General features: G+C 34.8%; 2 pseudogenes; one reads left to right on the plus strand and one right to left on the minus strand.

Moving 5' to 3' along the window:
• Positions 1 to 261: 261 nt before the first annotated feature.
• On the minus strand, positions 262 to 10,633 carry LOC142633134 (G-type lectin S-receptor-like serine/threonine-protein kinase SD2-5; annotated as a pseudogene).
• Positions 10,634 to 20,742: 10,109 nt separating this feature from the next.
• Positions 20,743 to 23,352, plus strand: LOC142628035 (G-type lectin S-receptor-like serine/threonine-protein kinase SD2-5; annotated as a pseudogene).
• Positions 23,353 to 25,081: the final 1,729 nt, after the last annotated feature.

The following is a 25,081-nucleotide window of genomic DNA, read 5'->3' on the forward strand; positions in this document are numbered from 1 at the left end:
AAAAGGTCTACAGCTCAAACTTAAATTTTTAAGTGTTAGTGACAGTGTGACAGAATAAACACTTTACATTACTGCGACAATGTCTAATAATTGTTACCAGAGAGGCCATTCTAGTGTCAATAAATGACCACATGAAATAACATATTGAAACCTTCCATCGAAATTTAAACAACTAATATTAGTCATTGGATATGAGATTTTATAGAAGTATGGAAATTACCTCATTTTTCACGCAACAACAGATTGTATAGTGAACAATCATCATGGTCCTGATGGAATTGAAGGCAATAATGGAGTAGCTGCAACAATATGCACTTCTTGGTTATCAACTCCAGCTCTTGTGTTTAGTAAAGGTGCATTTGAGAAGAAATAATCTAGGTCTGATTCAACATTCATAACACCTTCGAAGACCTTAACCACCATGGACATAGAAGGCCTCTTTGTGAAATCATTTTGCAAACACCATGCTGCAGCCTGCATCATATTCACAACTTCTTCTCCATGCAATTGCATATCTTCATTGTTCTTATCAACCAAATCCAACAATCTGTCCTCCTCAAACTTTTTCTTAAATAAATCAACTAGATGCATTGCTTCCTCTGGTTGAGAGCAATCAAAGTTTCTCCTTCCACACAATATCTCCAATAGCACTATTCCAAAGCTATAAACATCTACTTTTTCTGTAATTACTGAACTTAACCATTCTGGAGCCATATAACTAGGAGTCCCTATCATAGTTGTCACAACTTGGCTTTGGTCATGATCAACTAGTTTAGACAATCCAAAATCAGAGACTTTTGCACTAAAGTTCTCATCCAAGAGGATGTTATGGGGTTTTATATCCATGTGAACGATCTTCTGCCTACATTCCTCATGTAAATAAGTTATTCCCCTTGCTACGTCAACAGTGATCTTCTTTTTATGTTGCCAATCAAGTGACATCTCAAGATTTTTGTGAAATATCCATTTATCTAAAAGACCCATTAGACATGTATTCATAAATAAGAAGCCTATGAAATTTTTCAGCACAAAATCCAATTAGTCTTACCAAGTTGAGATGGTGAGTGCAGCCAATTGTCTCAACCTCAGCTAAAAATGATTTTTTGATTTGAGTCAAACCATCAAGACGCTTCACTGCAACCTTAGTGCCGTCAATTAGAGTCCCTTCAAAAACTGTGCCAAATTCTCCCCCACCAAGCTCCTTAATGAAATTTCTTGTCATGGCCTGCACATCATGATAAGAATATCTTTTAGGCATTCCTAATACATGATCCAAACAGTGCTCCTCAACTTCATCAGCATTCGTCTTCTTCCAAAAAAGAAAAGCAAAGATGCCAATTAAAAGAAACAGAACAAGCAAAGATCCGAGGCTAGATCCCAGTATAATTTCAAGCTGGAGTTGTCGTGGAGGAATATTCTGCACCTTGATGTATACTTTGACATTAAAGTAAGTCTTTGTTTCTTCATCCATGGACTTCAATGAAAAAATTCGGGATAGCAAATAGCAATTCCTAACATTGAAGCTCGAATCATAAATAGCAGCTTTGCACGAACAATTTTTTAAGCATGCCTGTGTACAAGTCTTTAAAGTTATATCTTGGTAATCTGGATTTATATATGGGGGGCGTTTTGAAAAGGGAAAGTATGTGATGTTCTGGAGCTCTAAAAGAACGTGATTTTTGGAAGCTTCACAAGACAAGGGAGTAACCAGGGAGCATCCAAGATTCGGCAGCATTTCATTAATTTGCCGAAAATAGTTTGTTCCATTAATGGGTGGAGGACAAATACACTGGCCGTTTGAACAAATACTATAATTGCCACAAAACGTAGGGTAACCACAATCACCATCATTAACATATTGTGTAAGGACATCATTTTGTGTCCGATCCTCATAATACACTCTCAAGTGTCCGTCAGGCTCAAATCTCATGTATTGTGCTGATGATGTTGAAACCATTTCTAATTCGCTAAATAGCTTAAATGATTGATTGAAGAAAGCTAAGCTTCGATTAAGAAATTGAACATAACTGATGTTGTCAATACCTGGATTATAAAAAAAGTAGCCTTGTGGAGGATTAGAATTGAAATAAGAAAACAACCCTTGACTAGTGAGGAAGAGTGAAAACACTCCTCCTTTACTAGTGAGTTGCTGCCCTGCCACCCACTTTTGCCCAAGAACCAGCGTGTCAGTTGGGTGATCAAGAGACTGCCAAATTGTTGCATTCTTTTCATCCAATAGCATGAGGTTGCATTTGTTAATTAAAATAAATTTTCGATGAGATCTTTAAAATTATCTAGAAAATCATGATTTATTTATTTTTTATTTAAAAATTATAACAATTGATAAGATCATATTAAATTTTATTTTAAAATTTTATCATAGAATTCTAATTGGAGTAGGATTTTAAATTTTGTGAAACTAAGATAATAGAGTTTTGCCAAAATTAAACTGTCCTAAAAATTTAGGAAATAAATAGAATTTATAAGTTGGATTAGAATCTTTAATTTTTTTAAATCTAGGTAAAAGAGTTTTAGTTCAATTAAATTATCCTAATAATTAAGAATAAGATGCTTTGGTGGTATTGTTTGTTCTCATTTATAAGGACTCTCAATTATTGAATTGTAACGATAATTAATAAAATATACTAATTTCATAATTAATGAGAATGTAGCTCCTTGTTGTCGAGAAAAAGAAAATTCACCACAATTGATTATGTGAATGATGACAAAGCCCAAAACTACAACGTCAATGAGGTATAAAACTATAAACACATGCAAAGAAAGCATATAATCCAAAATATGACTATTTGAAGTTAACACAGCTTTCTTGTGCTTGAGTTTTTGCTCGATCCTCGCTATATACTTGCTCAACCAAAATTGCGGCAAAACTAGTATTTTTGAAAAGTTCTACAAAATTGCCATTTTGTTACGAATATGTATGATTTTTATTGTTATTTATTGCCTTTATTGCTCTTGGATTTTGGTGATACTTGTTTTTATCAATTGATAATTCGATAGTTGTGGTGGCAATGCCGCAATATTGGTGATAATTTTTGTATTTGCTCAATTTAATATATCAAATTGTTAACTTTGAACTTAGTTTTTTTTTTTTTTTTTAAGTAAAGACTTTAGACGTAATTGAAAATCAATCAATTAAATCGTTATTCCACTACATAACTACATAAGATTTTTCAGCAACATTGCATTAAAAGAATTTTCAAATAAGGATTTTTGCAATTGGACATCTATGCATTATTCAAGTCAAAATGAAGAGGGGGAACCGTGCCAAATGTCCTTGTGCTCAACAAAGCTCTAAGACAGAGTAGCATCCTAGAAATGGACGTAACTACAATACACCATTAACATTAATGTTTGCCATAAATTAAGTTGCCTGAAAAAAGTTTGTTAGCTGCTTCAGGATACTAGAATGAATATGAGGAATTCCAAAAAGTAGATTAGAAACCTCATGATCTGATCCTTTCTTCAGGTGTACGAACTTCAATATGCAACCATTCTCATGTGATTTAAACCAGGAAAGTTTGAACTAGATTAAATACATATATAAAATTATGAACAACATTTTTTTTTTTTGGGTAGGACTAACAACAAAGATGTTAACTGAGATCACTTGGTTCAAAAACGAATCAATGGCATCCTGATTAAGGTACAAAACGATTTTACAAGGAACAACACAATAAACTAAAAAGTCTATGCCCTCTTCTTGGTTACATCCAAAATTAGCTAACGCAACAGCATAGTGGTTGGCTTCATGTAAGACATACCAGACTGTATGGCTTCATGTAAGACATACCAAACTGTAATGTATTGTTCAAGCCCGTTCAGCAAACACCTGCAATCAGATAAAAGAGAGGATTAGAAGAAGAGTTGGAGTTGACCAAGTCCACAACAGATTTAGAGTTTGTTTGAGATCCGTTTATTTTACTGAATTTGAAATTTTTTTGCTGAAAATACTGTAGATAAAAGTAAAAGTTAGCTGAAATAGTACAGTGAAACCCATAAATAATACAAAAAAGTGCAGTGGGGCCTAGGAGTAATAGCAAAAATAAGCTGAATAGTAAAATAAGTTGGCAAAAATAATTTTTGCCAAACACACACATAGCATACAACTCTATCAGAAGATGACTGGGAGTTGGCTAAGTCCACAACAGATTTAGCATACTTAGAAGCTAGATCAGCCAAGAACTCAGCAACCACTCTGGAAGAAGTCCCAATAGATCTAGAGAATCCACAAATCTTCACTGTACTTAACCTTCAAGGTTTGTTTGATTTTGAGCACAAATTCCATGAATACCCATTCTATTCCAAAAGGATTTAGCAAATCTACAGCCTCTGAGAATGTAAATAATGGATTCATTACCTAAGTTGCAAACAGAACAAGCAGTGGTACAATTAATGCCTCTCTTGGCAAAGGACCTCTCTGACTGGGACACTATCCAGCAAACAGCCACAGCAAAATCTCAGTTTTGCTACTACGGTTCAAACTTACATAAACAATACTACTATATATAATAATATATTACACATAGGATCAAAACACAACATTACAACAAAGTCTACAACTCTTCCTCTCTTAAAAAAAGTCTACAACTCAAACTTAAATTTTAGTGTCAATGACAGAATAATTAAACACTTATACATCGCTGCAATAATGTCAAATAAATGTTACCAGAGAAGCCATGTTATTGGCAATAGACCACATGAAATAATGTGTTGAAAGCTTCCGTCAAAATTTGAACCACTAATATTAGTCATTATGTGAGACATTATTAGAAGTATGAAAATTACCTCATTTGTCAAGCAACAAAGGATTGTATAGTGAACGATCATCGTGGTCTTGATAGAATTGAAGGCAATAATGGAGTAGCAACAACAACATGCACTTCCTGGTTATCAATTCCAGTTCTAGTGTTTAGTAAATGTGGATTTGAGAAGAAATAGTCTAGGTCTAATTCAACATTTAGAACACCCTCGAAGACCTTAACCACCATGGACATAGAAGGTCTCTTTGTGAAATCATTTTGCAAACACCATACTACAACCCTCATCATATTCACCACTTCTTCTCCATGCAATTGCATATCTTCATTGTACTTATCAACAAGATCCAATAATTGGTCATCTTCAATTTTTTTTTCTTGAAAAGATTAGGTAGATGCATTGCTTTCTCTGGTTGAGAGTAATCAAACTTTTTTCCTTCCACACAATATCTCTAAGAGCACTATACCGAAGCTATGACATCTACTTTTTTTGTAATCATTGAACTCAACCATTCTGGAGCCATATGGCCAGGAATTCCTTTCATAGTTGTCACAACTTGGCTCTGTTCACAATCAACTAGTTTAGACAACCCAAAATCAGAGACTTTTGCATTGAAATTCTCATCTAAAAGAATGATTTGAGGTTTTATATCCAAACTAGTCGCTAACCCGTGCGATGCACGGATTTATAAATTATCTCTTATTTGAGTAGTTTTGCTATGAACATGTGAGTTCAAGCTTATAGAATGATTTGGTGTCCATAATTTCTTTTTCATGGTATAATAGCATCCATAAATTGCAAGAAATATTATATAGCTGAAACACTAAAACATGTAATGTAGTTCAAACTAATACAAAGTTAGAACATCTGTGTTTGTAATTTACTCTCATGAACAAATAATTAGAAAGCTGGTATTTCATTTTGAACATAAGTTGTTGGTACATTTTCACCTTGTAAAAAAACACAAAACAAATAATTAGAAAAAATAAAATGATTTTCAAAAGAGAATCACATATTTGAATCTTTATCTAAGTAGATAACTTGAAACTTTCTCACATCTTAATTATCGTGTGTGGTACATTGCAACTTGTTGAGGAAATTTCTCTTTGGATTCTCCCCTAGGGTTTTGGTGCTTCCATTTGAACCATATACTTTCCCCTTTGATTGGAGATATCTTAGCAATATCAAGTTAGGATCTAAGACACAAAAATCCACCTCCAAAATATGCATGCAGATTTTATATATATATGAAATGCTTCTAGTTCAACCTTAAAGTCCTTTAGCAAAACTACACCAATTATGCTTTATCTGCCATTAATCCCACAACACATAGCAAAAAATCAACAAACAAATTGATATTATAAAATACCTAATCATTAACCTTCTTCAATTACTTATATATCATTGAATTAGATAGTCAATCCAGTGAATCAGAAGACAGAACCAATCCCTTCTATTCTATAATTTGACATCCAATTCTCTTTTAATAGCATCCAGTGATTCATTGTGTATTAATACTTTATATCAATCAAAAGAGTTATGGATTAAAAAAAAATTTAAATAATAATATAGTCCCATAATCTAGATTTAGTGCATACTAAATAACTTTTTCTATTTTATCTAAAAAGCAAGCACAACAAATAACCAAAATAATGATATCTATAATACAAAGCTATAGAGCCAATAATCTGAATAGAACCAAGAATAGCCAAGCTTCTTAATAGAGCTAATACTTTTGAATTGAAAAAAGCTAAAGACAAAACAATACTTTGAATTAAAAGAAAATATAATCTTAAAATATTAGTAAACCAAAGTGCTTCACAAAGAGAACAGGTTAAGTGACAAAATCCTAAAATTACATTGTAATCTTATCTTATAAGGCCGAATGTATAGATGAAATTATATAGATAAAATCCTAAAATTATACAGATTTTTTTTGTTGGCAAAATTCTTTATAACTTTATATACTTTTTTTCTTTTAAAAAATAAATATCTAATGACATATATAAAGAATTTAATCTTTCTTATAAGGCAAAGAAAACTAAATATATTATGAAATGTGTTTAAATGGTACTAAATATATTTATATATTAAGCTCCACCAAGGAAATATATTTATTATAAATGAAAGATTTTTAAGATATGAGATGTATATATAGATAACAAGAGTGTAAATATTTATTAAAAAATTTTGTGGTTAAGTAGCTATGAAGTAAGGTGACCTTGATAACATAAGTAAGCTTCCTTCACACCCTTGACCTTGATAACATAAGTAAGCTTCCTCAAGAATTTGTTACTTTTTTTTTCCCTTTTATTCTTAGCTTTGATTTTTAAATCATGTTATTCATTTATTTACTAATTTTCCAGCCATGCACCCCAACACCCTCATATTTATCTCAAGTGGTAAAATATTCGAACCACTACAGAAGTTAAAATAAAAAATAAAAATCAAGATAAACTAGGTTAAGCACAAGGTACCACTTTATCAAGTTTTTTTTTTTTTTTTCCTCCTCTTTAGTTAGACTGGAAATAGGATAAGGAAATCATTAAAAAAAAAAATTTCTTTGAAAAAAAAGCTGGAAAATTTTCATTGAATTTGTGTTGGGAGCTTGATAAATATTTGACTAAAACCTCTCTCTCATATTTTTCTTTTTCTGGATAGTATTAATTTTCTATAGTCTTTGTTTGGTTGCTCAAAAAATGAGGCAAGGGATAGGAAATTTCAGGTTTTGTGTCTAAACATTTGATTTCGTGTGCTTTTTAAATTATATTTACTTAAGCGTACTTTTTAAATGATATGACACATTTGAATTTGACTAAGATATTGCCATAACAATAGATAAATTCAACGATTTTACTTCTCATGAGGAAATGAAGTTGGCTTGGATAAGCTGGGAGAAGCTTTGCGTCCCTAAAAGTGAGGGGGGCTTGGGTTTTCGCCACCTGGGAACCTAGCTCTCCTAGCAAAGCAGGGCTGGAGACTCCAGACAAACTGTGATTCTCTTTTCCACAAGGTCTTCAAGGCAAAGTACTTCCTAAAGTGTGACTTTATCTAGATCACAATGGGGCATAGGCCCTATTGTGCATGGAGAAGTATCATGTCCAGCCAAGAGATAGTCAAACCCGGCTTGTGATGGCAGGTAGGAAATGGTAGGAGAATCCGAATCTGGGAATAAGACAAATGGATCCCTACCCCATCCACTTTCAGGATTATTTCCCCATCAAACCACCTCCCCAGGGAAGCACTAGTCAGTTCCCTAATCAATAATAGATCGGCTACGTGGAAATCAGAGGTGATAAAGCATGTCTTCCTACAACATGAAGCAGAAGCCATTTTAAGCATACCCTTAAGCCATGATTCCCTGAGGACAAGCTAGTTTGGGTTGGTACGCAGAATGGGATGTTTATAGTTCAGAGCGCCTACAAACTGGCTATGGAATCATTGCTAGGCCCCCACAATGGTGGCAGCTCTAATAAAGGCTTAAAGCCACTTTGGAAAAGAATTTGGAGCATGAATGTCCCCAGTAAAATCAAATGCTTTGCCTGCAGAATATGTAAAAGAATCCTCCCTACCAAGGCCACCCTCTGCCACAGACACCTTATATCTGACCCGGTCTGCGAGGCCTGCAGCCTAGCTACAGAAACAACTGGTCATCTCCTTTGGGATTGCAACAAGGCAAAGGAAATATGGAATGGGGTAAGTTTAAATCTCGAAGGCCTGGGAAATGGTTGTGATGACTTCACTGATATTCTATGGAAGTTCATTGAAAATGAGACTAGCTCTCCTATAAACCTAGAACTCTTCATCACCATCTGCTAGGGGATCTGGCTAAACAGGAATGAAGTTAGAAATGGGGAACTTGTAAAATCAGGTAGAGAGATTGTCAGGAGAGCCCTATACCTTGTGGATGAGGTCTTTGTAGCAAACCTCCCAGCTCAGAACGAAACTAGCACTAAGGAGTTTAAGTGGTCAGCACCGCCGAGGAATAAACTCAAGATTAATGTGGACGGAGCTATCTTCAAAAATGCTGGGGAAGATGGAGTTGGCGTGATCATCAGAGGCTTGCAGGGATACATTGTGGCGGCCCAAAGCAAAAAGATCCCTTTCCCCCTTGGGGCCATAGAAACAAAAGCTCTAGCGGTAATCTGGCATCCTGTTCGCATCAGACCTAAGAATGGCGGAAGTAATTTTAGAGAGTGATTCCCAGAATGTCGTCAAAGCAGTACGAGGGGAATCTCTCCCTCCCTCCTCAATCTCCGGGGTGATTTCTGGAATCCAACGCAGGGTACCAGGCTTTAGGAGCTTTGAAACATTCCATGTTAAAAGAAAAGGCAATGTTCCGGCTCATTTTCTAGCACAACATGCCAAATCCTTAAACGATTCGATGTACTGGCTTGAGGATGTACCTCTCTTTGTTGAGAATGCTACTTCCCTTGATGTATTTTCTCTTTCTGCTTAATGAAAGTTTGCTTTGGATAAAATAAAAATAATAAATAAATAAAAAACGATTTTTCTTCTCACCTAGGGTGAGTTTTTCTTCTCATTTAGGGTGAGTGCTTCCTCTCATGCAAGGTGAGTTCTAGTGTTCTTGTCAATTCTTTGCTTTCGATTTCCTTTCTTTTCTTATGCAATCCAACACTCGTAGTCTTGCTCCGAATTATTTTCTTTTCACTTAACCCTATGGACTCGGAGTTCATAGAAAATTTACAGAGCATCACATTGACTGAGGAAGAAGGTGAGGTCATCACAGTGGGGGCTGCCCATACGGAGAAAATTCTTGAAGAATGCTCGCTTAGGCCTTGTTTGGATTTTGGTGAACTGAGTTAACAAATTTGAGTTTTGTTAAGGCATAAATACACTTTTAGTCCCTATATTTTGGCTTTTTTTCATTTTGGTCTCTACATTTTCATTTTACCACTTTTAGTCTCTAAACCAATTAACACATGACATTTAAGTCCTTACCATCACCCAACTAACAGAAAAAGCTGACGTGGCTGACGGTACATTAAAATAATAATTAAAAAATCTATTTTGGCATTAAAAAATGCCACATCAGCATCTAAATTAATTTTAATTAAATACAAAAAATTAAAAACAAAAAATTTCATGAATTGAGATCTAAGAACATAAGAACACAAGAACTTGTTTAAACCCAGCAACAACATCAAATCCAGAATCAAAGAGCAAACCCAACAACGATATTTTCCTTTATTTGAAATCCAAATAAAAAACAAACAAATTTTTTACTTTTTTTAGTTTTAAAGTGAACACCAGATTTTCACTACAAACACCAAACACAACAAAATTCAAAGCCACTCATGCAAATTTACCATTCCCTCCGCAAATAAAAACCACAGTAGCAAAGCATTCAATCTATTCACCAAAACAATCCCACAAGTCCCCTTTGGCCTGTATCAAGAGAAGGTGAGATCAAAGATTCACTGTGGGGTTTTGATCTACAGAGCTTGAAGCTCCAGCCATGGAGGCTGAGAGGGCAAGTAAGATCGAGATTAGAGAAAAAGAGAGAATAGGCTAGGTTCAGAGATAGGAAGGTGAGATCGAAGATTCATTGTGGGGTTTCGATCTACAGAGCTTGAAGCTCCAGCCATGGAGGCTGAGGGGACAAGTAAGCTCCGACACAGCTCCACCCCACACTCCGACTCCAGTTCAGTGAGTTTTCTCCCTTTTCTTCTCTTCTCTCACCTCTGCCCACTTTGAGCTCTGCATGAACCCAATCCACCAAGGCAAAAATCTCCCTCACGCCGGTGAAGCCATACCCACCTCCAACATCTCCGATTTGTTGCCGGTGAAGCCAATCTATGGGTTTGGGTTTTGATTTGTGAAGGAGGAGCATGACTGATTTGGGTCTGGGTTTTGAGGTGCATGACGTGTAGGTTGCGATTTGGGTTTTGGTGGTGGTCGATCTGAGATTTTGGGTTGTCACAGTGGACATCAGTGTGGGGTCATGGTGTTGTGGGTGGACCTGGGTTCATAGGGCAGTGGGTAGCAGCTCGCCGTAGGTCTTGGGATTGAGATTTGTGGAGTGGTTGATTTGAGTTTAATTTTTCTGGGTTTGAGAAATCCTAAGATTGAGTTTAACTTTTCTAGGTCTTGGGATTGAGTTTAATTTTGTTTTTTAATTTATTTTCTTTTTTGGTTTAAATTGTCTGACATGGTTTTTTATAAAAAAATAAATTAAAATGCTGACGTGGCATATAAAAATGTCAAATAATATTTTTAATCGCCACATCAGCTAATGGGTTGTTTCGTCTGCCACCTCAGCTTTTCCCGTTAGTTGGTTGATGGTAAGGGCTTAAATGTCACGCGTTAATTGGTTTAAAAACTAAAAGTGGTAAAAATAAAATGTAGGGACCAAAATGGAAAAAAAAGTGCAAAAATGTAAGGACTAAAAGTGCATTTACACCTTTTGTTAACTCATAACCCAAAATCGGTAGGGCCCACGGGTAGTGACATTGTTTGGATGATTACTCAAGCAGTTCACTCAGTTAACAAATCTCACTTTTTTGAGATATCAGTGAGCTAATTCAGAAACACACCCAACATGTTTTCAAGTTATGAGTTATAATACTCAGTGGCAATTTTCGTAAATTTTCCCAAGAAACAGGTCCCACAGCAATGTGTAGTCCCATCAGTGCAGGCTGAAGCTCCAATAGGTATTACTTTCCCAACCACCCACACACTTGCACTTCATCACTTTCCCTTTCCTTCTCCCAAACCCACAGCACAAGCACAACCGAAGTTCCAGTTCCGCTGATCACTTCATCACTCCAATTCCGCCGATCAACTCCACGCCCAGCTCCAACGAAGCTCCGTTCATTGATTCCATTTTCCGGGTTGGGTATCTATGGGTTTATGTTTGTATGTTTAAGAGAGTTTGTATATGTTGTTTTTGGGTTGTGGGTAAGAGGGGAAAAAAATCTGAAATTTGGAGTGGGAAAGAGAGAAAATATGGGCTATGGGCAAGAGAAAAAAAAAAAAAAAAAAAGATTTGGAGTGGGGAAGAGAGCAAATCTAGGCTGTGGGTAAGGAAAAACAATTTGAGATTTGGAGTGTGGAAGACAAAAATATAATCTGTGCAAAAAAAAAAAATTTCCGTTGTAAGCTTTTTTTTTTTTTTTGGTCTTTGTGGCGTAAAGAGTTGTTGCTTTGCAATTTTTGTGGGAATTGTGCTTCATGTTTGAGTTGAAAATGCAGTGGGATATGAGAGAGAATAAGGGGTTCCATTAATGGCGGGTAGCCATTTTGTGCTCACTGTACCAAGTCAGTCCGTGGGTCCCACAAAAAGTTGACAATTTTGAGTTTTTAGAATGAAAACACAACCGGGTTTAAGGGCCAAACAGAGCTGGTGTATAAGTTGGGGATTTTCAAGTGATAAAAAATGAGTTATGGGTAATGAGTTTTGAGTGATGAGTTTTGGGTGATGAGTGATGGGATATCACTTACTCACCATCCAAACAGGGCCTTAGTTTCCTTAGGCGTTTCCTTACAACAAGGCCATATAATCAGAGAGCCGCCAAAGAGCTTCTTCGGTCTGTGTGGAAGTTTGGTACAGACTTGAGAGTTGTGGACGTTTGGGATGGTTTGTTCCAATTTAAGTTTACCTTGGAAAGCCAACTGAAATGGGTACTAAACAATAGCCCTTGGAGCTTCGATAATTATCCACTTTTTGAACAAGGCAGTGGGATTTGGGAAAAATCTATACACTTTTTGAACCACCAACTTGGCTGGAAATATTAGCTATTCCCTTGAACAATTTTGGCTCTAATGACTCTCTCATGTGGCAGGAAAATAAGCAGAAAACTTTCTCTGTTAAGTCAGCGTATCAAGTTGCTATTCTACTACAGCAAGCATCAACTGGGGACCACTCTAGCAAGATTGGACGGATCTATGTGGAAGAAAATATGGTTACTCAATGTACCTCCGAAGGTTAGGAATTTTGTTTAGCAAGCATGCTCGAATATTTTACCAACAAGAACAAATCTCTAGTGAAGGAAAGTGAATATTGAGGCGAGGTGTGAGCTGTGTGATCACCATTCTGAGACAGCCGGCCATATATTGTGGGAATATCCCTTTGCTAGGAACATTTGGGCAATGGTTCGTGGCAAAATTCAGAAGTGTTCCAATACCGGTCAGGATATTTTCTTACTATTTCGAATGCTAACGTCAAAGCTGGAGATTGAAGACCTGGAGGTATGGGCGACACTCTCTTGGGCCATTTGGAATTTGAGAAATAAATTTTATTTTAAAAGAGTGCAACTTCAGCCAAAGTTTATCTCAGACAATGCCTTGAATCTATTGACTGAGTACCAGTGCTTGACTGAAGCTCAACGTCGTAGTTGATTGTTGTTTAGTCCCATAGTTTTCCTTTGTCTAGGTTTGCTTTATTTTGTTTTGGCATGGCTTAAAAGTGTCTTGTTTCTTTGTCTGATCTACAGGATAGCCAGACCTCTTGTATATGTATTCTTTATTTTTTAATATAATTTTCTATCTTTTTCTCAAAAAAAAAAAAAAGTTGGGCGAGAAAGGAATTAAAATTTTTTTTTCTTAATAGTGTAATATCACTATTTATAAAATTTTACGTTTTTCTTATATAGTGACAATAATTTGGTGGAAAATAATAGATTCCTTCTCTAGCTTATGCAAGATTTGTGAGGATGAATGATATATATAAAATTTTGAGTACATCAACTAGATGTAACTCATGTAAAAAATCATAATCAAATTCAACATAAAAAATAAAATATTAAACAAGAACAGGGTGATATAAATAATTTTGGTGAAACTATTATTATTATTATTATTATTTGGACTTAATTAATTTACTAAAATTTCAAATTATTTATTTTTACCAATGAAAATATGTGGAGATGATAATGAAGTTACTAAAGAACGACACTAAAATATCTTCTCTTATTTTTGTTTTGTAATCTTACTCATTAAGATAGTTAATTTACATTAAGTAACATTTTATTTATCTATTTAAAATGACTTACAAATAATTAGTATATACTACTAAAAATGCGAGCTATAGTCACGTTTTGTTTTAGCTGCGTTTTCAAAAAAAGGTGGCTACAGGTAATCTATAGCCGTGTTTTTAAGAAACACAACTTAAACTACTGACCTATAGCTGCGTTTTTAAAACGTGGCTATAGGTTAAGTCTATAGCCATGTTTTTAAGTGTTTTTAGTTGCGTTTTTTTGGATAAGGCCTATTCTTGCGTTCAAGAAGCGTGGCTATAGGTCCAACTAAATAATTTTTTATTTTTAAAAAAAGAGGACCTATACCCGCATTTAAAAAACGTGGCCATAACCAACCTAAAGCTGTGTTTTTAACAAACACGGCTATAGACCTCACCTATTATGCCGCTTAAAAAGCGCCACAGTAGGTAATTCCTGAATAAAAAAAAAAAAAAAAAGTGATGCTACCTATTACAGCGCTTGAAAGCGCTACAATAAGGCCCTTAATTTTTTTTTAATTACGGTAAAAATTTTAAACCCAAATCAGATCTCTCTCTAAGCTGTTCAATCATATCACTCTCCCAAACCCATCTCTCTCTCTCTCTCTCTCTCTCTCGCGCGCGCTAGCTCACACATCCATCTTCAATGTGCCACTACTTATAGCCTCAGTGTGCCACCACCAAGCTAACTGGCCTCCAGTTGCCGAGCTAACTGGTGTCCAGCCACTGCCTGCCGCCTCAGTGTTCTATCGCCTCTATAAGTTCTTCTCTCACTCTCTCTCTCTCACTAGCCAATCCTCCTCACTCTGCCACCGCCAATCCTCTTCAATGTGCTGCCAACAAAGCCTGTCCTCCAGCCCCCGCCTTACTCTTCAAGGTATTTCTCTCTTTCTCTAGCTAAGTTTGTTTGTTTGTTTGTTTGTTTTTTTATTTTTTATTTTTATGTTTTATAATTTCAATTTCATATTTTTTTAAAACAAAGCTAATGTGTTATTTTCCTGTGGTTATGCTTAAAGTTTGGATTTTGGATTGGGTTTTGCTATTGTTACTCTTAAATTTTGGCTTGGTTATTTTTGTTGTTGTGCAAATGTGTTGTTTTGTTTTGCTATGGTTATGCTTAAAGTCATTCTACCATTTGACTAACCATGGATAAGGTGAAAAGTCTTTATGTTGATGCAATTTTTTTCTAGAGTCTTTCAATGTAACATATCCATAATAAAAAGTGTGTTCTACTGATAACATTAGTTAGTGTGAAAGTGCTAACTGCCGAATTAGCTTACTATGTTTTAAAAGGAATTTACAGTTTATTTGGCTGTTTGAATGTCCTAATGTCCTGGGTTTATTTTGGATCTTTTATACAAAGAATTCTTGGGTAGTCAATCCTTAAAGCAATTGCGGTAGGATACTATACAATCTGTTGTCCTGATGAGTGGAATATTTATTGCTAGAAGACATGGATTTTTGTTAGAGTTGTGGCTCTTCTTCTTTACATTTTATCTTCACTTTGTTTTGCAAGGTGCTTGTGCAAAAGGATGCATGTTCTTTGCGGGAGTTTCATATAATGGCATATTTCAGGCAGTGCTTTCCTAGTATCCTGAATATTACCACAATTAAAGAACTTGTGCATGCACTAGCTTCGCACCATTCTTATGAAGTTCCAGTATCAAGCATCTTCATTGTGAGGTTAGTTCAAGATGTAGATTGCATTGATGTAGTGTTGTTTTTAAAATTTATTTTTCAGCACATACCACTTTGATTGTAATATTACCTTCTTATTCAGTGTAGGAGCATCTAGGATATATTAAGGCGAAATTTGAAGAAAAATAGTTCATGTCATTAGAATTTCCTAAAATATTGCTATTAACTTTTTTTTATTTATTTTTTATCCATGCCACAGAAATGTATACATTTATTTGTTAAATAATTCGAGTTCTTAAAACTGTTTCAACTTTTCAATGCTAGGTCCCAAGTTCTGAGGTATTCTACAGTTTGAAAGCAAGTCTTGTTGGCTTGGCAGTTAGCTCTGAAGGCTCTGAAAATTTACCTTTGAGTGTTCGCCTTGGTGGGTCACTTTTACTTTATTGTGTCAACTTGCTAAATCAATCATTATTTACTTTCTCTTAGCTACATAGCTCTGGCCATGATTTGTAATCAGTCATGATTTTATCCATTGTAATGCTAGTTTGTCTAGGGAGATGGAGGGTAAAGTTTTAGGGTAAAGTTTTATTATATAAAATAAGCTAGAATCATTTCTCGTAATAGATGGTTGCAAAGTTGTGGTCAAGTTGTTGTACTGAAGTATATACTATAGATTGTTACTTGTCCAATGATTGCATGTTCTTATTATAAATTAATTACATAAAATCATAAGAGACATTTTTAATTTCTACTTACAAAAATGTCAATGGAAATTTTAATGTTTTAATATACCATATTGTGTATTTACTATCCTAGCATGCCAGAAACCCCCATGAGCTTACTTCTCTCTCTCAATTTCATATATGATATTGCAAATGGCATGATGGAGATTGAGCATCTCAGTGTAACATACTAACATTAGTATTTCAGGCTAGAGGGTCAACTAATTAAGAACCGTAAGAATTCATCAAATTGGTAGAGTCAATTTTATTATAAGCAAACATTAATCATGGCAAACAAGACAAAATGTTAGTGGAGTCCAATTATTCATTCCAATACTGCAGTAGGTTTCACTAGCTCATGATGCAATCTGACACCTCCCTCCCCCTCATAAGGACAGGGGCGACGCCACCTTATGGGCAGGGTGGTCTTACCTAAAAAAAAAAAAATTATACATAATAATTCAAAATTTTATATTTATCTACCTTGAAAATAAAATTTTGGGAACACTCTAAATTTTTTTTATGCATATAAAATTAAATTTTGGTTCATAATTTGAGCAACTTAACAACATATTAGGGTCTTTCAAGAAAAAAGAATCATATGCTTTTATATTCTTGTAAGCCTATACTACCGCTTTACATGTGCTTTTTGCCTTACCTAACACACTGTCATTGTACGATTACTTTTCTTCAAAAACATTATAATATATATTATATAACTAATTGGACAAAGTCACGTAAATTTAACTTTTTTCATTGTACAACTACTTTTCTTCTTTCTTTTTTCGATAATTTTGATTAGAAAAAAAATAGCAGTTTTAGTTAATTAAGTGAATAAACTTAAAAAGTTACTTAAATTTTATATAACATCAATTAATTCATTATATATATATATATATATATATATATAAAATAAAATTTTTTATTTTTATGATTATAATTAAACATGTGATTGTCCATTCTATGGAAATTTGATTAAATTTACACGAGAAGTGTCACTAAATATTATGTTTTTACATTTTTCTATCATATTATTAGTAATAAAATTATTTTTTTTTATTTATATAATTTAAAATTTTATTAATTATATTATTTATGACGTCATCGGTTTGACCATCGGTCGGATCTTGGTCCGACCAAAAAACTAGTAACAAGTCCCTTTTTCAGTTCTTTCACCGTACAGGTTTATAAAACCATGGAAAAAAAAAAAAAACTTGAACGAAAATATGGAAAAAAAAAATTATAATAAAACCACAAACAAGGCCCAAACCAAATGCCAATAGAAAAGCTCAGTACAAGATCAATCTCATCTTAGAATAAGACTATCACTACTCCAACACCAACACAATTACGTTTTTAATTCAACAAATATTACCAAAAAAAAAATCCTCACAGCCTCAGTGCCTCACGGATTCACAAGTAATTAAACAATTTAAACTAAAACTAAATCAAACCTAAAGGCTAAAAGGAAATAAGAAATCACTTACTCTCCCCAACCATCGTCGTCCATCCTTGTTTAGCATCACTAACAACAACCATAATTGAACTACACAAGCTTTATGTTGCAAAACTTTATGTATTTGCGTGTTTTTTTATTATTATTGTTGTTGTTGTTGTCAATATATAAAACTTTCTTTTTATTAAATTGTGTAATTTGTGCTTGTTGAGGAATACCCTAGAAAAAATTCCTGAAGCAACCGCGCATAAGGATTAGGTAATGCGTGAAGTTTCACGTTTAAGACCCAATAGATACAGTATATATAGTATGGCATAGTACCCATACACAAGACGACTATATCCCGCACAAGATACAGAAGCGTATAGCTCCTCTAGGATTCAAAGTTTTGCACAAGATAAGTCTTTCTATGAAAAAAAAAAAAAAAAAAACTCTTTAGAAAGAAAAAAAAAAAGTAATGAGAGTTTATTAAAAAAAAATACTAGGTCAAAAATAGACTCGGTGTCTAAGAAATAAGAACGTATCAAAATTCAAATAAAAAAAGTGAAAAGAAAAATAGAACATGGCTATATATTGAGGAAACACAAGCTATGCCTTAATGTTTCTAAATGCTCTTTCGGTATTGGTTCAGAAAAGTTCTTGGGATACATGGCCACTCATTGCGAAATTGAGGTTAATCCTGATCAGATTAGAGCAATTAACAGTTTGCAACCTCCTCGGAATCCTAAGGAAGTCTAGAGATTGACGGGGATGACTGCTGTCTTGAACCGATTTATCTCTCGGTCAGTAGATAGTGCAGACCTTTCTCCCAATTGCTGAATAAATGGAAAGGGTTTGAGTGGACCGAGGAGTGCGCCTTAACCTTTCAGCAGTTGAAGGAATACCTCTCTTGGCCGCCCATCATATCCAAGCTTGAGAAAGATGAAGTCCTGTTTGCTTACATTGCTGTAGCTCCTCATGCTGTTAGCTTGGTACTGATACGGGTTGATAATGGGATTCAAAGGCCAGTCGATTATGTGAGCAAATACTTACATGAAGCAGAAATCATGTACCTACCATTGGAAAATGCCATATTAGTAATAGTGCATGCAACATGTAAACTTCTCCATTATTTCCAAGCTCACACGGTGGTGGTGTTAACTCAACTTTCTCTTAAGTCCCTACTTCGAAGAACTAACTACACAGGGAGGATTGCTAAATAGAGTACGATTCTGGGGGCCTTTGATATTAAGTATATGCCTCGCACATTTGTAATAGCCGTTGTAAGCTCTGTTTTTTCCAACCATGCTCTGTTTCTCAAATATGCAGAGTATATAAGAACAAAACAGAACAGAGAAGTTGTAATTATAACTAACTTAAGCTTAATACCCAAATCAATCGAAGAGCTTTTTCCTCTAAAATATCTCATTCTATATATATATATATATATATATATATATATATATCTCTCTCTCTCTCTCTCTCTCTCTCTCTCTCATTCAACTTTCAACAAAACGTGTTCCCACTGAAGAAATGGCACACTCATTCAGATTCCATTTAAAAGTTCTGAACTGTCAAACCTACCTTTTTGACAGAATTGACACAATGAATGATATTGGTATTGTGAAATTTCCGGGAAGGGAGTTCAAAAGGCAAAAAGACTGGGTCATAGACTTTCATGCATTTGAGAATACGATCGCTCTAAGAAAATTTTCATTAGCTTCGAAGATGCTGAAAGGGAATAGTACCATCGGGTCCACACGGTTTTCTTTCTTTTGGAGCTAAAGGCCTCAACAATCAGCAGTCACATGGTGCCTCCTCATTTTTCTGTGCATGATCACGGTAACATTCCAAGAAAATTCATAAAGTTGTGCATGATAACAGTCAATTTCTTAGAAAATTCGAAAAGGAAAACTAGTAACGATAACTTTCTTCGCCTTTACACTTTCTAGCAGAGAGAGAGAGAGAGAGAGAGCACAGGGGTGACACCACCTAATGGGCAGGGTGGACTTACCTGGAAAAAAAAAACATTATACATAATAATTCAAAATTTTATATTTATCTACCTTGAAAAAAAATTTTGAGAACACCTTGAATTTTTATTTATATAATTTAAAATTTTATTAATTATATTATTTATAACATTACCGGTTCGACCATCAATCGGATCCTGATCCGACCAAAAAACTAGTAACCAGTCATTTTTTTGGTTCTTTCGCCGTACAGGTTTATAAAACCATGGAAAAAACCAAAAAAAAAAAAAATTGAACGAAAATCTGGAAAAGAAATTATGATAAAACGACTAACAAGGCCCAAACCAAATGTCAATAGAAAAACTCAGTACAAGATCAATCTCATCTCAGACTAAGACTATCACTACTCCAACACCAACATGATTACCTTTTTAATTCAAAAAATATTTAAAAAAATCCTCAGTGCCTTGCGGATTCACAAGTCATTAAGCAATTTAAACTAAAACTAAATCAAACCTAAAGGCTAAAAGGAAATAAGAAACTCACTTACTCTCCCCAGCTATCGCCATCTATCCCTGTTCAGCAACACTAACAACAACCACAATTGAACTTCACAAGCTTTATGTTGTAAAACTTTATGTATTTGTGTGTGTGTGTGTGTTTTTTTTTTTTATTGTTGTTGTTGTTTTTGTCAATATATAAAAAATTTTTAATTAAATTGTGTAATTTAGTTTGTTGAGGAACACCCTAAAAAAAATTCTTGAAACAACCACAGATAAGGATTAGGTAATGCGTGAAGTTTCACATTTAAGACCCAATAGATACCGTATATATAGTATGGCACAGTACTCATACACGAGACGACTATATCCCGCACAAGATACAGAAGCGTATAGCTCCTCTAGGATTCAAAGTTTTGCCCAAGATAAGTCTTTCTATGAGGCAAGGAAAAAAAAAAGTAATGAGAGTTTATTATAAAAAAAAATACTAGGCCAAAAATGGACTCGGCGTCTAAGAAATAAGAACGTATCAAAATTCAATTAAAAAAGTGAAAAGAAAAAAGAAAAAGGTAACAGCGAGGATCACGTTTCAACTTTCCTGTAGCAATTCAGAATTACATACAAAAATGTCTCTTTAGTTATGCTTGTCATTCTATCCGCCTTTCTTTGCCCTCTTTGTCTTTCTTTCTTATAGCACTATATACGTGTAACGGACAGTATGGGTATAAGCAGCAGTTGGGCTTGCTGTGGTTTTCTTCTTTACCTGCTTGCTCTTTTCTTTACACCTTTTCTCACCATAGGGACGGCCTTACCTCGCGGTTCTTTGAGTCTAAATTCTTCTACTTCATGGACATGGAACACCAGTTTTTCTGCTCCCAATAATACTGTGAAGTTCAATGATGGATCAATTGCGAGAAGCATAATTGTCAGTGAAAATGCAACATTATCCAAGTACAATATTGGATATGCTTGTGGTTGTGGCTTCTTCTATAATCCACCGTGCAACAGTTTTCTCTTTGCCACTTTCTTTCTTTATTATGACTATGACGAAGACGACAGCGGGACAGTTGCCACATATTGGGGTCCACATGTAGTATGGTCTGTTAACCCAAATAATTCGGTCAGTGCTAATGCGAAGTTGCAGTTCACGTCCAAAGGAGGTTTGGTGTTACAAGATGCTAATGGAACTGAGGTGTGGTCCGCAAACATCAACAACAGCAAAAATGTGGCTAGCCGCCTAATCTTAACCGACACGTGCAACCTCATGCTCTTGGGTAAAAATAATTACAGAATTTGGCAGTCTTACGATCACCCAACCGACACGCTGGTTGTTGGGCAAACCTTGGAGGCAGGGAAGAACCTCACTAGTAGTAAAGGAGGCTTGTTTACGCTCTTTCTCACAAGTGAAGGGTTTTTTGCTTATATCAATTCTAATCCTCCTCAACTCTATTTTTCTTATAATATGTCAGATTATGCCGATTTCAATATCACATATGTTAAATTTCAGAATGGAAGCTTAGTTTTATATTCAAAAAAGCACGAAGGTGGAGTATTAGACTCCTCATCTGTTCGTTCACCATCAGTAGCGCAGTACACGAGATTTGATACTGACAGACACTTGAGAGTGTATTCTTTCTTTCCGGAACCCTTGGATGACATTCTTCTCGCAAGACGACTTTATAGCTGTGACTTCCTACAGCTTGCGGCAATTATGGGGTTTGTGAAAACAAAGGCGAGAGCTGTAACCAGTGTACTTGTCTTCCAGGCAACAATAAAAATGGAACAAACTATTTTAAAGCAGTCAATGAAACGGAGCCTGACCAAGGATGCACCCCGGTTACTAACTTGTCCTGTGAAGGTGAAGCTCTGGATCGTCATACTTTTTTGGAGGTGAAGAACATCGCATACTTCCGCTTTAGCGCACAAGATCCACATTATATAAAACCAGACAATCGAAGTATAAAATTAGAGAAATGTAAAGAGGAATGCCTAAAGAGAAATTGTTCATGCAAAGCTACTATTTATTATTATTATAATAATAAATTAAATTCATTAACTGGGGGTTGCTATTTGGAATCCCAAATCTTTTCAATGATGACCCCCATTCTAGAAGAACTCCAATATTCTAGCTAGCGCTTTAAAATATTCATTAAGGTGCAGGATGTTAAGGAGCAAAGTGTTCAACGGCAAAAACATGGGCTAAAAATAAGTGTGGTATTCACATTTGGTCTGTTTCTTTTGATTGGAAGCTTTGTTTTCCTAATTTGGAAGAAGAGAAGTGTTGATGAAGGCGATGAGTATTATTTGGATCATATACCAGGAATGTCCACAAGATGTTCTTACGATGATTTGCAATCCAATACAGCAAATTTCAATAAGGAGCTTGGTGCCGATGGATTTGGCACGGTTTTTGAAGGGACTCTAATTGATGGCACTAAAATTGCAGTGAAGCGTCTAGATGGTTTAAAACAAATCAAGAAATCATTTTTAGCTGAAGTTGAGACAATTGGCAGCATTCATCATTTTAACTTGGTGAGATTGATAGGATTTTGTGTTGAAAAATCTCATAGGCTTCTTGTCTATGAGTACATGTCTAATGGGTCTTTAGACAAATGGATTTTTGACAAAAATCCTGAGATTTTGCTTGATTGGCAACATAGAAAGAAGATCATTCTTGACATAGCAAGGGGTCTAACTTATTTACATGAGGATTGCAGGCAAAAGATTGTTCACTTGGATATAAAACCCCAAAACATTCTTTTAGATGAGAATTTCAATGCAAAAGTCTCAAATTTTGGGTTGTCTAAACTAGTTGACCGTGACTAGAGTCAAGTTGTGACAGTCATGAGAGGGACTCTTGGCTATATGGCTCCAGAATGGTTGAGCTCAATAATTACAGAAAAAGTAGATGTGTATAGTTTTGGAGTAGTGCTCTTAGAGATATTATGTGGAAGAAGAAATCTTGATCAATCTCAGCCAGAGGAAACAATGCATCTACTTCATCTATTCAAAAAAAATTTTTGAGGAGGATCAATTGTTGGATTTGGTTGATAAGTACAATGAAGATATGCAATTACATGGAATAGAAGTTGTGAATATAATGAGAGTTGCAGCATGGTGTTTGCAAATTGATTTCAAGAAAATGCCTTCTATGTCCACCGTGGTTAAGGTTTTGGAGGGTGTTGCGAATGTTGAATATGACCTAGGTTATTTCTTCTCGAATCCACTTTTACCAAGCACGAGTGCTGGAGTTGATAACCAACAACTGCATGTAGGTGATAGTGATACTACTCAACTATTGCCTTCAATTCTCTCAGGACCACAGTGACTTTTCACTGTACCATCTTCGTTGCTTGACTATTGAGGTAATTTTCTTTGTTTTAATGAAATTTCTATTCCAATGACTATTATTAATTAGCAATTTGAAATTTGATGGGAGGTTTCAATTGGAGTCATTCATGTTGTAATTTATTGGCAATGCCAGTGTAGTTGATACCGTACCGGTACATATATCAGTATCGAAATGCCAATGTTTTGTACCGGTTTAAATATCGGTCGTACCGGCCATACCGGCCAATTTCGGGCAATACAGGACGTACAGGCCGGTACAGAAAAAAGCTTCTTTTTTTTTTTTTTTTAATTTTGTAATTTTTGAATTTTTGTAAGGATAAAATGGTAACTTATTTGCATTAACTTATTAGTATTATTTGTTTTCTTAGTATGCAATGAACAATTAAGCTTTATACTTTTTATATTGTGTGTGTGTGTTTTTTTTTAATTGATGCTAAAGTCTAAAATCATGAATAAATTTGTTCTGAATTGAGGTAATATTTTATGGTAAACTTTTATATTTATTATAATACACACACACACGTACACACACACACACACACACACACACACACACACACACACACACACACACACATATATATATATATATTTGGCTGCCAACTACTTCTGGATGTTAAGGACATATTTATGTAATTGGCTAATTCTTTGACAAAATGCATTTTACTTGTAATTAGATAGATCTAGGATGGGTTTGGTACTTCAAGAAACATTTGTTCAAGTTTAGTATTGAAGCCATGCAAATTTTTCCAAGAAACAAGTGAAAAATGTGTTGCTTATTAAAGCTTGACAGAAGTCTCAACATAATACTTTCTATCGATCGAGAATTACTGCTGAAGCTCGACAGATGCTCGACACAAGTTGTATATGTCGAGAATTACGAAATCAAGTTTTGCAGATCTGATTACACGCATATCCTTGAGTATTTGTGTAAAGTTTCTTTTCTCACAACCCTAGACATACATAAATATTATTTTAAGAGCCGTCACGAGGTGATGCAAGGTGTTGAATAAATGCATATTGTGACCGGAGACAAAATTTGTTCTAGTTCATCATTTTCTTTGTAGAGGCTACTGCATCTTTACGCCAAGGGTTTTGTGACCAAGGAGTTTCCTGATCTTCATTGTTGATGAACTGAAGAACTTTGCAACCAACAATCTTCCTCAAGTTGGTGTGTTAGTCACATACTGGGATTCGTGTATTGAACGGAGAGATTGCCGCTATAATACAAATCACTCGTGTCAAATTTATTTTCTATTGCATTTAGTTATTTGGTGATTTGTTTGTGCTATCACGCTATTGCATATTAAATTGACTTAATCAATTAACTTGGATAATCAATTAATTAATTTGCCAAAGGGGTCAATCCATTTTTGGCCTATCACTAGAGACAAAAACCTCCTGATTTTTATCCCCAATAAAACTTAGGATCACCGTTAAAACATCATTATAAATTACTATCACTTATTCAAAAGTATAGTTTAAACGGATAGGAAAATGATAATTATAATCGTTTAAATATAATAGTTTAATAATAAGAACTTCAATATACAGACTTGACCATTACTTAGTTCCAACCATTCTCATATGATAGGTTTAAACCAAAAGAGTTTAGAACTGTAAAATATGCGCAAGACTGCAACTTATGCATATATTATGTGTGAATTCTTATGAAGAAACACAAAACAACAAATAGTCAACCACTC

The sequence above is a fragment of the Castanea sativa genome, chromosome 1 (assembly GCF_040712315.1).
Source record: "Castanea sativa cultivar Marrone di Chiusa Pesio chromosome 1, ASM4071231v1".
Lineage (NCBI taxonomy): Eukaryota > Viridiplantae > Streptophyta > Magnoliopsida > Fagales > Fagaceae > Castanea > Castanea sativa.